Source organism: Eptesicus fuscus, chromosome 2 (assembly GCF_027574615.1).
Source record: "Eptesicus fuscus isolate TK198812 chromosome 2, DD_ASM_mEF_20220401, whole genome shotgun sequence".
Classification (NCBI taxonomy): Eukaryota; Metazoa; Chordata; class Mammalia; order Chiroptera; family Vespertilionidae; genus Eptesicus; species Eptesicus fuscus.
Window position 1 is genome coordinate 45,426,870 of NC_072474.1, and position 16,340 is coordinate 45,443,209.

Consider the following 16,340-nt stretch of genomic DNA (forward strand, 5'->3'; position numbering starts at 1 on the left):
CATGGTGACTAAGACCACTTGGGTTCAAGTCTACTCCAGCACTTCCTACCTGGGAACCTGAGGATGACAACCAAATCTTGTTACATTTCATTAAACAGGTCCAAGGAATGGACTAATTGATCAGCAGGTCAGAAGCTCTGGATTACTGACATTTTACCAACAGTTCACGTTTGTTTGTTTTAAACACTCAGTGTTCAAATCCTCTTATAACATGAGAAACATCAGTTTCAATTTCACTATTCAGATTGTTTCTAGATTAGAAATCTGAAGCCTAAACAGTGATTTGCTGACAGATATATGGGTTCCCTTTGCTCACTGCAAATATGGGGCAGGCTGAAGGTACCTGAGGGCCTCCCCTTGGCTAAGGTTTCAGGAGGATACTCCTGGAGGCCCTCTGCTCACTGAACGGCTTTCGAAGGAAAGCTTTTATAAGCACACAGCACTTTTCAGTTGAAAACGTGCTATGAGTTTGACTAAAACTCAGAAAAATTGTCAAACCAGGGATTACTGTCCCCATTTTACAGATAAGGAAAATGAAGCTCAAAGAGGTTAACTGAGGTGCACAGCCACATGATATTTAATAGCAAAGTAAGGATTAGAACCCCGTTCCTCTGATTTCCAATCCTCTGTTCTATCTGCTGTGTTAGCAGAGAGCCGGGAAGGTTATCATCACAATAGAAAGAAAATTAATTCTGCTGCAGATTGATTAACCTACAGGGGAATCCAATCAATGTTGGTGGAGAGCCACTTTTCTGTCTACACTGATGTTTTTACCAGCACAGTCTCTCCCATCTAGATGAGAATCAGAATTCCAAATATCAGAACAAGCTAAATTTCTCTTTCTCCTCTGTAGTTGCATCTGTCTATTTTGGGGGAAGATATACATGTTGCTAAAATTTATAGCTGGCAGCTTGGAGTAGCTCCTCATTATACTGAGTTCTGTGGCCGTCCCCAGCATCTTTCTGGACTTGTGATTATGGATGATGAATCTAATAAAAGAGTAAATATTCACATGATTCAACATGAAAGTGTGAAGGCAGCTTCGAATTTCTGTTAGGTCAATTGCCATTCAGGAGGATAGGTCTACAGCACAACTTCCTTCCTGTCAGTGGAATACTGGCTCACATTCGGGAAACGGCATTTTAAGTGTAGCCTTACAGATTTGAACTGGAGAGCTTGTTGTATTTAACAATCCCAGGGAATCAATATTGAGGCAAAAAACAGGAGGGTGAGATTTCATGGTTTCTATAGGAATATAAAACATGCATGTTTCTTTTATTTTCATAATGAATAAATACTAGTAGTCTTAATTGAAAGCCATCTATCTGTTGCAATTTTGCTTTGAGTTGCTGTGATGCCCTTTTAAAATTTTTTTCATGTTCACTTTTTTTCTTTTTAAAAGGCCTGAGTATTCATTTTGCATTAATTGGAATATGTATGCTACTTTAGCAGAAATATCTATATTTTAATTTATTATAATGATCACATTTTTTTTCTCACTAAATCTGAAAACCCTCCCACCTTACTATTCTGTTTCCAAAGCACGATATAGTCCGTGCTTGCACATTCATGATCTCATTAGAATCTATAAAGCAGGAAGTCATCAATGACATGTGTGCCATTGCAAACCCATATATGAGAATGCAGCTTTGTGCTTTTGGGGATAAACATTTTTGCCTTGAACACTGCAGTTTGTGAATGTGTAAACAACAGGGATAGTCCTTTCATTCATAACTTCCTAACTTCAGAAGGTTTACCACAAATATTTGCACTGTCAAAGTTTACATGAAGTTTCTTTATTTTCAAAGAGCAATTAGAAAATGAGTAACAATGATAATTTTACTTAAGAAAAAAATTGGGCCCACTTTATATTTTTGTCAATTTCCTGGAATATTTACTCATGCTTAATTTGAAGAGATTATGCCTTCTATTTTCTGGTTAGGTAAAGTAGGTCCAAGTTCTATTTTCATTTGGAAATTATCTATTTAGCAACTTCTATCTTATTTTTGAGAGTAATTTTAGGTAAATATCAATAAAAACTAATATAATTCTGCAATCTAACCTGTCTCTTTAAGATGTGTGACAAGAGCTAGAAGCAAAGAATCTGCAATATTCTTTATAATTTCATGGGGTCTTCTGAGGAAATGTGCCAATTTTATGGGGACTCGTAGGGAAAAATTTTGATTTCATGTGGATTCGGGTGAAAAGGTAAATTTCATGGGATTTCTAAAAATGGCTGGATTTCTCAGGATCCATGAAATCTATGACAGCCGTGGAGAAAATGCCCCGCTCTTGTCATGGAGTAAATTTTAGTGCAGTTTGGCAAAACTTTATTTCTTATATACCTGCTATGTGTACATTATACATTTTGAGTCTTTTTTGATCATTGACCTTTATATAGATGTGTGTGAATACTAAAAGTGGTACTTTGTGTAAGTAACAGCATGTTGTTACTTTGTCAGTTGCTTATAGCATATGTTGTGTTGTCATTCGCACACATGTGACTCATGTGGTCACTTATGTAGGAGTCAGGGTCAGATGCTTAGAGTTTTGGTAGTCCTTGTCAGGGAATGGAGAGCCACCTCTCACTCCCTTTGCCATAGTCTTCTAAGAGTCATACTATGTTAGGTTTAGAGGAGACATCACCCACTGTGATGGTCCCCCAAGGGTGTTCCAAGGTCTAAACATCTGATCAGTGTGTCCCTGGGAATGTGTTAAAAATTCAAACTCCTTGGCTCTACCCCAGACTTTCTGACCCTGATTCTCAGAGAGTAGAGCTTGAGAATCTGCCTTTAAAATTCATCAACTTGGCTAACTCTGATCCTGATGCATAAGTCAGTTTGAGAGGCACTGTTCAAATCCAATTATCTTCCCAACTCATAACTGACTACCACATTGTCTCTTATGAGTTCTAGATCTTCTCTAAGATCCCTCTTTATAGCAAGGCTGAGGCCTGGTGAGGTGCCATTAGCTGAACTCGTGTGTGGAACTGGGGCTCAGCCACAGGGAAGCCTGCTGGGGAAGAAAAGAAGTCAAAGTTCGAGTCTGGAAGCTTGTACCTATGGAAGCACAGTGAATGCAACAGATATAATAACTCACTGATTCAGGTGCGCTCTATTGGTAACAAGCAGAACTTCCTTGAAGGATGATTTTTTTGTTTTCTTTCTGAAATGGTGAACCACTCTTGACAAAGTCCCAAAGAAAACAAAATAAGATTTTACCTTAATTGTTGTGGTGCCTGCATTCATGCAAAATTCAGTATATATTAAAACAGTGAAAAACACTTTGTTTTTGATATGTGAAATAATGTTAGATTCTAATGCAGATAATTAGGAAAAGATTTTTCACACACTTGAATGTCCAATGGGACATCAGAAGGTAGTGTAGGGTACAGTAACAGTTTTTCTTATTCAGGCCTGCCAGCATTGCAAGATATCCAACATTTTTGTCTTCAAAAAATTCATAATGCTTTCTAATTATTGTGACCAGAAAAACTTCTCAACTTCCAAAATGCCTTCTTGGAGGTACCATAATTTTGAGAACCATTTTCATTGTAACTTTTCAGCCACACCATATACAAATCTTTCTAAAATGAAAATCTGCTCATGTAATTTTCTTGCTTAAAGTATTTGATATTTTCCCATGCCTTCCAGAATAAAGTTCAACAACTTAGCTGAGCATGCAGAAGTCATCATGGTCTGGTCCCTTGCATTTCTCTAGTTTCATTGCCCATGACTCTGGCAAACTGGAGTGCTTAAGCTCCATGCTACATTATGACTCCACATCCTTAGATGTGCATTTTCCTAGAAGATGATCTTTCTTCCCTTTGCTCATTCAAAGTCCAAGGATCCCTTTTTTGGTAAGGCCTCTTGGACAGCTGATTTTGGTTATATTGCCTTTCCTCCGTGCTCTCATGGCAGTAATCTAGGCACACATTGTAATGTAATTAAAGTAAGAACTTTGATGTTTATCTATAAAATGTTTATATTTCTTAGCATAACCTACAAAAATCATCAAGATATGCTCCTACATATATATCTAGCATCATCACTCATGATCTTCTGCCACTTAGTATGGTAGCCATATCTAAAACTTGACTTACACTTTCTAGAACTTACCCTGCAGCCTCTACCCTGGGACATCTTGGATAAGCCATTTCTGTTACCATGATCTGTGTAACTCTTGCTCATTCTATATAACTCAGCTGAAATTGTCATCAAATTCATTGAGAATCTGTTGGGGTCATGTATAGTGTTTGGTCCTGAAGTTTATATGGACAAGTAATCCAGTCGTAAATCTTCCATCTCTCTTGAGGCTGGATTAAAAGCCTTTCTCCACCAAATCTCTAGCACAGCAGTTACCTCACAATATTGCATTTGGACTGTAAACTTCTTGAGGAAAGACAATGAACCACCTTTATTATTTTGTGGTTAGCAACTGGCAGAGTACTTGACTCATAGTAAACACTCAAAGAGTAGGTAAGAACTACGATGTTCACCAATCATCAATGTAGTCACTACAATATTTATTAAAATGTTTTTGGGTGGCAGTTTTAAGGATACCTCCTCCATATTTTCAGTCCTAATTATTTTCAAGTGCAATATTTTGAAATAGATCTTCACATAGTTTTCTAGTGATTTTTTTTTTCCTTTTCTTCTTCCTTGTTTCTAAATAACTTTACTTCTTGATAACAGCCCTGGAGGTCTGACTTGCCACCTCATATTCCCAATTACTGAGGATGGAGTGAAACTTGGACAGTGAGAAAGCTGATAAGAGAAATATTGATTCATTTGAAATATGGTGTTGGAGGAGAGCTCTGTGAATATCCTGTATCACCAGAAAGACAAACAAGTGCGTCCTAGAGCAAATTAATCCTGAAACATTGATGGAAGCAAAAATGGTAAAACTGAACCTGTCCTGCTTCGGGCACATCAAGAGAAGGAAGGTTCTTTAACCTCTAATCCTATCCAATAAAGAGAGAATATGCTAATTGACTGTCACGCCCTCACAAAGATGGCAGCACCCAGTCCCCTCAGCCCCACTGGGGCAGCAGGTGTGTGGTACAGCCGGGCCCGCCCCCAGGTGGGTCTGGCCACTCCGCGCGCCTGCCTCCAGAGTCCCCTAGTCCCCTCAGCCCCCCAGCTGCCCAGGGCCAGCCCAAGGCATAGGCAAGACTCTGATGTTGGCTGCCCAGCCGCCCACGGCCAGGCGAGGGATGACCAAACAACTGAACAAGCAGGCTGCGTGGGGCGACCAGGCCGGTGGGGGGGCCATGAGGGGTGACCAGGCTGGCAGAGGAGGCAGTTGGGGGCGACCAGGCCAGTAGGGGTGACTGTTGGGGTGGCCAGGACAGCAGGGGGGGCAGTTGGGGGTGACCAAGCTGGCGGGGGGGGGGGGCAGTAAGAAGCAACCAGGCCTGCGGGGGGGGGGGGGTGCAGTTAGGGGTGACCAGGCTGGCAGAGGGGTGTAGTTGGAGGTGACCAGGCCAGCAGGGGTGGGCATTTAGGGGTGACCAGGCCAGCAGGGGTGGGCATTTAGGGGCGACCAGGCAGGCAGGCAGGCAGGTGAGCGATTAGGAGCCAGCAGTCCAGGATTGTGAGAGGGATGGCCGTCTGCCAGTTTAGACCGGCAGGCGGACATCCCCCAAGGGGTCCTGATTGGAGAGGGTGCAGGCTGGGCTGAGGGGACCCCCTGCCCATGCACGAATTTTGTGCATCAGGCCTCTAGTCTCCTATAAAGGAGAAGTTGGGGAGGGGAGGTTAACATTTGTACATCCCACCTGGTGCCAATATTGGCTGAAAGTGAGGAGGCTCAGCTCTATGTCCCCCCACCCCCACCCCCAAAATCAAAGAACCAAAAAGAAATGTTACTTCTTGACCACCACCACCCCCGCCCCCCCCCCCCCGTCCCACTTTCTAGTTACCAATGCATTTAAAAGGAAAACAGAATGGCAGTCCTGAACCATTCTGACTATATAGTTTCTTAATCCTTCATGGAATGCTTAGTTTTCCAGCTACATAATATCTGATTTTGTTTTTCTGCATCTGAGTAGGTTTTTGCTAAATGTGAAATAAATTTATAAACTCTGAAAAAAAAAGTCTGCATGTTTATAATTTTGATTTCTAAAGCACAAAACTATAGGACAAGCAGATGCCCCTTTCCCAAATCATAAAAATTGAAACATGGAATTTCTTGTATGTTATTATAATGTTTATTAGAAATGAAATTTAAAAAATTAAGGTCCTTTCTTGTACAATAAATGACATTGGAAGAAGTTGTAAAACTTCATCTTGTTCTCAGAGGTAACTTTTAAAAATTAGAAACTTACTGCCTTCTGTGCAGAAAAGTACTGAATGTATGTATATATATATTTTTTTCTATTTTTTCATGTATTGATTTTTTTTAGACAGACAGAGAGAGAGAAAGAAAGAGAGAGAGAGAGAGAGAGAGAGAGAGAGAGAGAGAGAGAGAGAGAGATTTTTTGTTGTTTCACTTATTTATGCTTTCATTGGTTGATTCTTGTATGTGTCCTGATCAGGGATCAAACACCATAACCTTGGCATATTGAGATGATGCTCTAACCAGCTGAATTACCTGGTCAGGGCCTGAATGTATAATTTTAAAGTATTGCTTAAAATATTTATTTTAGATATAAAAGTCCAATAAAACTAAAAATATTACAAACTAGATGTTTACAAAAAGTTTTAAAAATAATATCAAATTTTCTTCCAGTAAACATTTTTACTTTTGTCTCTGAGTTGTAAAATCATAAATTTGAGAAGTATGTTACTTTTATAGTAGAAAGCAAGAAAAAAGAAAGAAGAAAGCAAGAAAGCAAGAAAGCAAGAAAGCAAGAAAGACAGACGAAAGAAAGAAAGAAAGAAAGAAAGAAAGAAAGAAAGAAAGAAAGAAAGAAAGAAAGAAAGGAAAGAAAGAAAGAAAGAAAGAAAGCTCAGATAAGAGATTCATGGGCCTGGAACACAATAACTTAAAAAAAAAAAAAAAAAAAAAGACCCGGATACTTTAGGTTGATTACTGGGTCCACATTTTACTTACCTTGGTACAGTCATCAATGCCGATGGAGACTGAAGCCAAGAAATTAAGATAAGGCTGAGACTCAGAAGGGCTGCAATGGGAGATTAGGAAAGATCACCAAAAGCAAAGAGGTGCCAACAGAGATCAAGGTTTAGATCACCCATACCTTCATATTCCCAGTTACTTGTATGGATGTAAAAATTGGACAGTGAAGAAAGCTGATAGAAAAAAGTTCAATTCATTTGAAATACAGTGTTGCAGGAGAGCTCTGTGAATATCCCGGACTACCATAAAGACAAACAAGTGGGCCTTAAAGCAAATTAATCTGGAAACATTGCTGGAGGCAAAAAAAAAAAAAATGATGAAATTAAAGCTGTCCTGCTTCAGGTACATCATGAGAAGGCAAGATTCTTTGGAAAAGGCAATAATAATGCTGGAAAGCCAGATGGCAACAGGAAAAGAGGAAGACCCAATAAGAGATGAATTGACTCCACAAAAGAAGCCAGAGACATGAGTTTCCAGGAGCCGAGCAGGGCTGTTGAGGACAGGACATTGTGGATATCACTCATTCATAGGATGGCCGGGAGCCAGAGCTGACTCATGGCATATAACGCTCATCCTCATTGCCCACTGGTCTAGACCAGTACTCTGAGGAACTGACTTCTGGTTCTGGCTTTACTTTCTTCCAGCCATGTTGCTTGGCAAAAAAGAACCATCAATTAATTCTCTGAGTCCCAATTTTCTCATCCAATTCTCAACGAAATTTTACTTCACAGGGTTGTTATATAGACAAAATGTGCTGTGTGTTCACACAAAATATTGGAAAAAATGTTCAAATGTGCTGTAAGGTACTAGATAAAATATTATTGTAATTATTGTGAATGTGTCAATCTTTACTAATATAACCTCTAATCGTAATTTTGTCTTTTATGAATATAGAAATTGCCCAAATACACTTGCTATATAGAAACTTACCAAGCTTTAAAAAAAATCTTTCAGGACACACTAGCATTTATTTTGCTGGATACATTTTTTAAATCTTCACCTGAGGATATGTTTTTTTATTAATATGAGAGAGAGGGAGAAAAAGAGAGAGAGAGAGAGAGAGAGAGAGAGAGAGAGAGAGAGAGAGAGAGAAACAGCAATCAGTTGCTTGCCATGTGCACCTGACCTGAGATGAGGGTACAACCTGGGTATGTGCCCTGACCTGAATTAAACTTTCAACCTTTTGGTATAAGGGACAATGCTCCAAACAACTGAGCCACACTGGCAAGGGCTGAATATAGTCTTAAGATACCTCCATAACGTCTTCAATGCTTTAGGTGCTTGCAAAGTAAGTGATTTGCATATATCAAGTCCTTAAGTTGCAGCAGGTAAGCAGTGCAGAGAAATATTTAAAATAAAAATTTTAAACACATTTAAAAAAAATCAGAGCCAATCATTATTTTGGTGGCATCACACATATCTTAAATAAAACAAATTAAACAAAAAAAATCTAAACATGTTACCAACACTTAGCTGTATTTTTCTTCCAAGAGATCTATAGCATGATTTTTAAGAAAATTTATTTCATATAGCTTCATAGCTTGTTGTTGTTCTCCTTCCTTGTATAATTACATCTAAGGTATGTTATTTTTTTCCTCTTAAAATCAGAGTTTCTCTTGTTGCTACTTCCTGATACAGATGTCTCTACTGCATTCTGGGATATCAGCCTGGGCAATCAAAGGAACTTATTCAAGGGCTCCCACCCCCTTGAAACATGAGCAGGACATGGGGCTAAATTTGGGGTTCCAATTCCCACCCCCAAATGGCGATGGACTAAAGGCACACTTAGCCTACATGCAAAATTCATGACATTCCAGGGACTGGCTGGGCTCTGGCACTGTATTAGATATGAAGATCCAAGTTGCTCTCTATATAACTCAGGGCAGAAAAGGGATTGCTTTATTGGTACCCCGGCTGTTTTAAAGTTTTCTTTTAACCCAGTGACTTTGAAGTTTCTCAGTATTTGTGTGTGAGAGAGAGTGAAAAGAGAGTCAGACAGAAGAGAGCTGACATTCCCTAGGGACACGTCATGTTTTCGGCTGCTCTTTATACCAAAGTTCTTCTTGCATTTTATCTTATATCTCCTCCTACAGGCTAAAGATTTGAGCAGTTCTTCTTTTCTTACCAAATTTAAGGGATGGAAGCTGTAAGGACAACCACTGTCCATTGGATCTTAAATGCTTTATTAAATCTATGGAAGGTAAATGCAGGAATTGTCATGAACCCCCTACTGGGCCTTTTTGTTAGGGTCCCTGGATCCGCAGGTCCCTTGACATTTCTGGAGGAACATTTGAAATCTTCATTGCAAAAGCAAATGATAAAGTAATATTTTTATCATGCATTCTCTATTAAGAATTAGTTGCCGAAACCGGTTTGGCTCAGTGGATAGAGCGTCGGCCTGCGGACTGAAGGGTCCCAGGTTCGATTCCGGTCAAGGGCATGTACCTTAGTTGCGGGCACATCCCCAGTGGGGAGTGTGCAAGAGGCAGCTTATCAATGTTTCTCTCTCATCGATGTTTCTAACTCTCTATCCCTCTCTCTTCCTCTCTGTAAAAAGTCAATAAAATATATTAAAAAAAAAAAAAAGAATTAGTTGAAAGTGGTTTTTTTTGTTTGTTTGTTTGTTCTGTTAAGACAAAGAGAAGACGCTAATAGACTTTTCTGCCCCAAGACCACTTGGGCACATTACTACATAATTTAACTGAACTTTCACAAAAGTTCTAGTGAGTATATATTACAAATGCAATTTTAGATAGGCAGGAATGGGGAAGGTAAGGTAAGACACTGAAATCACATAGTTGATATGTATCAGATCCAAATTTTTAAACCAATTTTGTCTGATTCCAAAGCCCATGCTTTTCCCTCTGATCCCAATGCTTCATAGAAAGGAAAGAAGTTGAGGTACCTGACCTAGCCAGGGAACAGTTTCCTGGTTTCTGAGCAATTCTTCCATGAAATGGTGATAATACAACTGCATTGTGACTCCTAATTAAGCAAAAACTTCTCATAAAACAGATTAGAAATGAAAAAAAAAAAGTTTTTTTGCATATGCCTCAACTTTATGTCTTGGTCAGGTGAATTTTTAATCTCTTATTTGCCACTGAAAATGAAGTAAGCCATTATCTGGCTAGAAGCAAAAGGTAGGCACTTCTGTGGGAAAGAGTTTTGTTTATATATTACTAGAGGCCTGGTGCAAGAATTTGTGCACCAGTGGGGTCCCTCGGCCTGGCCTGTGGAATCAGGCTGAAACCAGCTCTCTGACATCCCCCAAGGGGTCCCAGATTGCGAGAGGGCATAGGCCAGGCCGAGGAACCCCACTGGTGCATGATCAGGATGGAAAGGGATGCAGGAGGTTGATCAGAGGGGAGGGACCGTGGGAGGGCTCCAGGGCATGTCCAGCTAGTCTCCCTCAGTCCTGATAGGCCAGACCTCAGCAGCAAGCTAACCAGCAGGTTGGAGCATCTGCTCCCTGGTGGTCAGTGAATGTCATAGTGGTCATAGTGAGTGGTTGAGCAGCCCTACCATATCATTAGCATATTACACTTTGATTGGTTGAACAGACGACCAGACACTTAGCATATTAGGCTTGTATTATATAGGATTTGGTCATATTTACCCAACCTTATTGTGTAACAGAGAACTGTGTTTGGAGCTCTAGAAAGCTTCTAAAAAGTGGAGCAAAAATATGCCACCCAAGATTTTCCTGTCACTGTCAGTTGTTTCTGAGGAATCGATAATAAGGCTCCTTTGCCTTTTTTTTTTTTTTTTTACCAGATTTTAAACTCTGTGAGGTCCTATAATTATTTATTCACACAAGGTGTCAGTTTGGAGGATTTTTCTACAAGTCAGGCATTGTTCTAGGTACCAGAGGGTAACAGCAGAAAACACAACCAAAAACTTTGGTAAGTAGCTAGTATGTGTGTGTGTGTGTGTGTGTGTGTGTGTGTGTGTGTGTGTGTAAAGAAAGGAAGTGTTTATGTATATTTATGCATATATGGAAAGAGGGGAAAAGGTAATAGGAAAATAAATATAAAACCTATCATGTGCTGTAAGTGGATGCCAATGATAATGGGTGCCATAAAGAAAAAAAAAGCCAGGATAAGGAGTTAGAGACTGTCGAGGGAGATGAGGTAATTCCCATCTTATATTGAATAGTAAAAAGAGCCTCTGATAGGTCATTTAAAACAAACAAACAAACAGAGACCTGAATGAAGTAGAGGAATGAGTCCTGTCATTACCTGAATAAGGATATTTATTCTAAGCAATGGCAACAGTAGAGAAAGTGGCTCTGAGTCAGGAGCGTGTCTGACATTTTTCAACAACAGCAAAGTCTGGAATTGAGAAATGAGGGAGGGAGGACACAGAAAAGGGCTAAACTGTAGAGGATCTCTTAGGCCATGGAAAAGAGTTTGGATTTTACTTTGAATGAGATGGGAAGCATTAGTGAGCTTTGAGCAGAGAGGGCTCCCTGTGGCCGCTGTGTTCAGAATAGACCAGAGGAGCAAGTATGAAACTTCATTATCTTTATTCACTGCCTCTGGATAAACCTATAGGGTTGTAGAGGGAATTAAGATAATGCACATGAGGAGCCATTCAGTGACTTAATATACCCTACAGTCCTAGAACATGAAAATATTCAGTGTGTTGGCTTGGGAACCAGCATAATTAAGTGGCTTAGAGATGAGCTTGGACATTTCACTGTGTGGGCTCAATCCTAGCTCAATTTCTTACCTGTGTGATTTTAGAAAAGTTACTTGACTCCTGCATGTCTTGAGTTTCTCTTCTGTAAAGTGTGAACAGTAATAATCTCTACTTTGTGGAATCACTGTGAGTAGAATACTTAGAGCACCATCTAGCCCACAGTGAGAGATCCTCCCTCCCCCCAACTGGTGGGCAGAGTTATGACGTTACCAGCATCTGCCGCCGAAACATTCCCGAAACATTGAACCACCAATCAGCGCCTGCCGAGTGCCCTGGGCCCACCCCTTCCTGTTCCCTCAAAAGGCCGTCTCAACCCCTCCATTGCCGCTGCTCTTCTCTCTCTGTCTCTTCCTTCTCTTCTGCAGGAGGCAGTCCGGTTGGGTCCCTCCTTCTCCTCCTCCCGCTCCCATTTTCCTGGTTTCTCTACCTCCTCCATAAGGAATCTCGCTCGTTACTGCGGAATAAACCTCCCTTTTAATATATTTTGGTCTCCAACTCCCGTTTCCTGCACCTCGAACCTTACATCTGGTGCCTTGAAACCCGGGTGGGTGCGAGTGCCCCGTTTGACCTTTCATGGTCCAGGGTGCCCCCCATTTCCCCTCAGCCTCCTCCCCAGCTCGGCAACGTCTATGGTGAGTCTCAACCCATGCTAATTCCTGGTGGTTTTTCCGGCGTCTCTGTCCATAAACCGAGGCCCGCGTCAGAGATTGCCTTCCGGGCATAGGCCTCCGGGCCTCTCCAGGAGAGGTTCCGAACCTGGGGAGGCAGCGAAGACGTTCCTGTCCCCCTCGGTTCTCTGGCCTTTTGGCCTCACTCCGGACCCCAGGGGGTAGGGGAGACGTCCCTTACTGTCCCTCGGGTCACCTGTTGTAGCATTGGATCAAGGATTGGGATGCTGGTCCTTGGCCTTTCGCTACCCGACCCCAGGAATTGGAATGGGCGAACACCAAAGACACCTCCAGGGTGTCTCCTCACCAATCTGGCTACTTCTGTAACGTGGCATGGCCTCAGTGGGTCCTGATGACCCAAAAGCGGGACTTAACATCCTCACTGACCTCAGTAATTTCTGCCGGGAAGTGGCCCGAGGTTCCATATGGCCAGGCTTTTTTTTGTCTATCTGCGCTCCCGCCCCTCCCTCTGCTCCTTCTGTTCCACAGCCCAGGTTCTCAAGAAACCTCCTCAAACCGGTCCACAGCCCCTCAGTCTCTGACTCTTTGGACCCAGCCGTTGTCTCATTTCCACCCCTCTCGCTCCCGCTGCCCGCTTTCTGCTCCCTCTCTTCCTCCTCCTTCTTTGCTGCAGCTCCCTCTTTCCCGGCCTCCCCTTACCCGCGGCTGCCGCCGCTGCGGGAGCCACCATCACCGTCTCAGGTCGCCGGCGCAGAGCCACCCACCCACCATCCCACCAGCCGCTAAGTGAGATTTCTGTTTTGGGTTTCTCTTCCCTTGTATATTATGGGCAGCCAGCTGCCATGTTGGCCGCATGGGCTGCTGTTCCCATGGGGGCTGCCATCTTGGCGTGACAAGCCCCTCCCCTCTCTGGCCACAAGGTCTGCCTGGGGGCCGCCATTTTGAACCAGTAAGTCCCGCCCACAGGCCTAGCCTGGTGTGGCCACCCGCCGCTGCGCTCCTCCTCCTCCTCCTGCCCACGGCCCACCTCCTACTCCGCCACCCCTCTCCCCTAATGCCTTCTCAGACCCAGGTCTGAGATCCAAACACGGCATTTAAGGTTTTAATGCCCATGAGGAGCAGGCAGAGTAAGCCTGCCTTCGACAGGAGGTGAGTCTGCAAACCCAAGCCTTGCTACCTTTGAGGCCGACGGCAGCCATGAGAGGACGAACGCCACCTGGAAGATGCTTCCAATGTGGAAATGAAGACCACTGGGCAAAGCAGTGCCCCGGCCCCTGGCTCCAACCAAGCACTGCCAGGCGCAAGGTCAAAATGGCCACAGGAAAAGTGACTGCCCCTGGAAAAGTGATGGGCCCTCTACATCTCAGCGTAGGGGGCCACCCTTCCAGGTCATGACCCGCTGCTGGCCATGCTGGAACTGGCTGAAGACTGAAGATGCCAAGACTCGATGACCCCCATCACCCTCGCCGAGCCCAGGGTAATGCTCAAGGTAGTGGATAAGCAGGTCTCCTTTCTGGTCGATAGGGGGCTACCTTCTCTGTCCTGCCCTCCTTTTCAGGGCCATTTTTCCCTTCCATGATCTCAGTCATGGGTATTGAGGCAAAAAAACTTCTCTGGCCTCAGCGCCTTCTCACCCCGCCCTCTCCCCCTCTCCACCCTCCCTAGAGAACAACTTTCTTGCTGGCACAGGCTTATCAGAAACTAAACTTAGATCTTTATCTCTAGGAAAAAGAAAAGTGTCAGTTTTGAACTCAAGCAGTTAGAGGCCTGTTCCCTCCTCCCCCTGCCTTTTCTAAATATTTTAAATAGCATACAGCATTGAAACATTAATTGCTGGACATGTTCAGAAATATTTAATGGAAGAAAGAAAGAAAGAAGTTCTAAAGTTAACTGTTGACAAGAATTTTAAAAGGACCCACTCACCTAGACGGTCCTGTGCCAGGTGTTCAGAGACAGTCCTCATCTGTTTGGCCAGGCCTTACCCAGAGACCTCCGACAATGCTCGTTAGAACCCAGCACTCTTCTCCAGTATGTAGATGATCTCCTTCTCTGCAGCTCCTCCCTGGACACGTCTCAGAGGCATACAGCTGGCCTCTGCTGGTAGGATTCTTCCGCCATTGGGTCCCAAACTTTGTTCGCCTAGCTAAGCCCTTATACCAGGCTGCTAAAGAAGCATCAGTAGGACCCCTCTCCTCTCCTCACCCTCGTTCGCCAAGCTTTTTCTAACTCTGGGATACCCTTCTGGCATCTCTCTCTCTCCCGGACGTCTCTAAGCCTTTCCAACTATTTACTGATGAAAAACAGGGAATAGCTATGGGGGTCCTCACCCAGCTCCTAGGGCCAGCCTTCACCCCTGTAGCCTACCTGTCCAGACAGCTTGATCCCACAGTTTGGGGATGGCAGCCCTGCCTCCGGGCTCTGGCTGCAGCTGCTGTTCTCATCAAGGAGGCCCAGAAGATTTGCCTCCAGCAACCCTTACAGGTCTTCTCCACCCATAGACTACAGGATCTTCTGTCCCACCGATCCTTATCTCTCCTTGCCCCCTCTCACATGCAGGAACTCCCATCTCCTGTTCCTCGAGAATCCTGACATCTCCCTAACCCAGTCCCCAACCCTGAACCCGGCCACTTTTCCTTCCCGCTGCCTCCACCCAACCTGCGGCAAAGCACTCCTGCTATGAGGTCGTCAGATGCCCTTACTCAACCTCGTTCGGGACTCTCAGATCTTCCTCTCTCTAATCCTGACTTAACTCTGTTTGTGGATGGAAGCTCATGTCTAGACCCCCAGGGACATTGGAAAGCCTCCTGTGTGGTAGTAACACTCGAGCGGACCCTGAAGGCGGCCTTCATACATAACAAGATTGCCCTTCCCAATTGCTCCACAGGTTCACTGGTCATTGCACATTGGACCACTGGCAATTTGGAGGCTCTTCGAACCCCTCTTCACCTCGCCCACACTGCGAGAGGCAGTCACGAGTGCCTGCTCCTCCTGCTTCACGTGTGCAGCTGTCTCACCCCAGGGAGTAATGTGCCCCAACTTTCCTACCCATCAAATGAGGGGACACCTCCCAGGGCAGGACTGGCAGGTAGACTTCACCCATATGCCTTCCCACAAGAAGACCAAATATCTGCTTACCATGGTAGACACCCTGACAGGGTGGGTAGAGGCCTTCCCTACCCGCAAGGAAACTGCTGAGGTTGTGGCTGAGACCCTAATAACACTTTTATATCAAGGGTCTTCAGCAGGTTAGCACCTCTCTTGGCATCTCCTGGAAACTGCACATACCCTACCGCCCATAATCATCGGGTAAGATCGAGAGGAACAACGGCTTCCTTAAAGACCATCTAACTAAACTCTCTAGAAATTCGAAGCTCCTGGCCAGACCTCCTGCCCATGGCCCTGACCAGAATCCAGGCTACACCAAGGAGCCCCACCTTCTTAAGCCCTTTTGAACTCCTATATGGGAGACCCTTCTCCTCTCCTGGCTACTTATCTTCCATACCTGCCCTTACTCAGGCAACAGCTCCGGGAACACGCTGACAGGTTTCTGCCCAGGCCAAGACCAGCCCTCCAGCTGGGGGACTCATTCCTCCTCAAGAACCTTACCCCCAGGTTGTATTTCAGCTCCAGGCCCAAAAAGAAGCAAAACCAGACAAGTGACGCTGTGGCAGCCTCAGGACCAGCCTTTACCTCCCAAGTGACTTAACAGGATCGCTCTTGAGACTTCACCAACCAGTCCCTTGGGAAATTATGCTGCTGCACCCCTCATCCAGCCACCCATCATTAGGCCCACTGGTGTCTATTCCTTTAATTTTGCTCTTTAGCCCCTTTCTCATGTGCTGTTTCACTAGTCTTTTGCAGAACAGAATGCAGGTGTTCACCAACCAGAAGGTGGGAGAGATCTATCTGGCCCTGAATTCAGAATCTAGC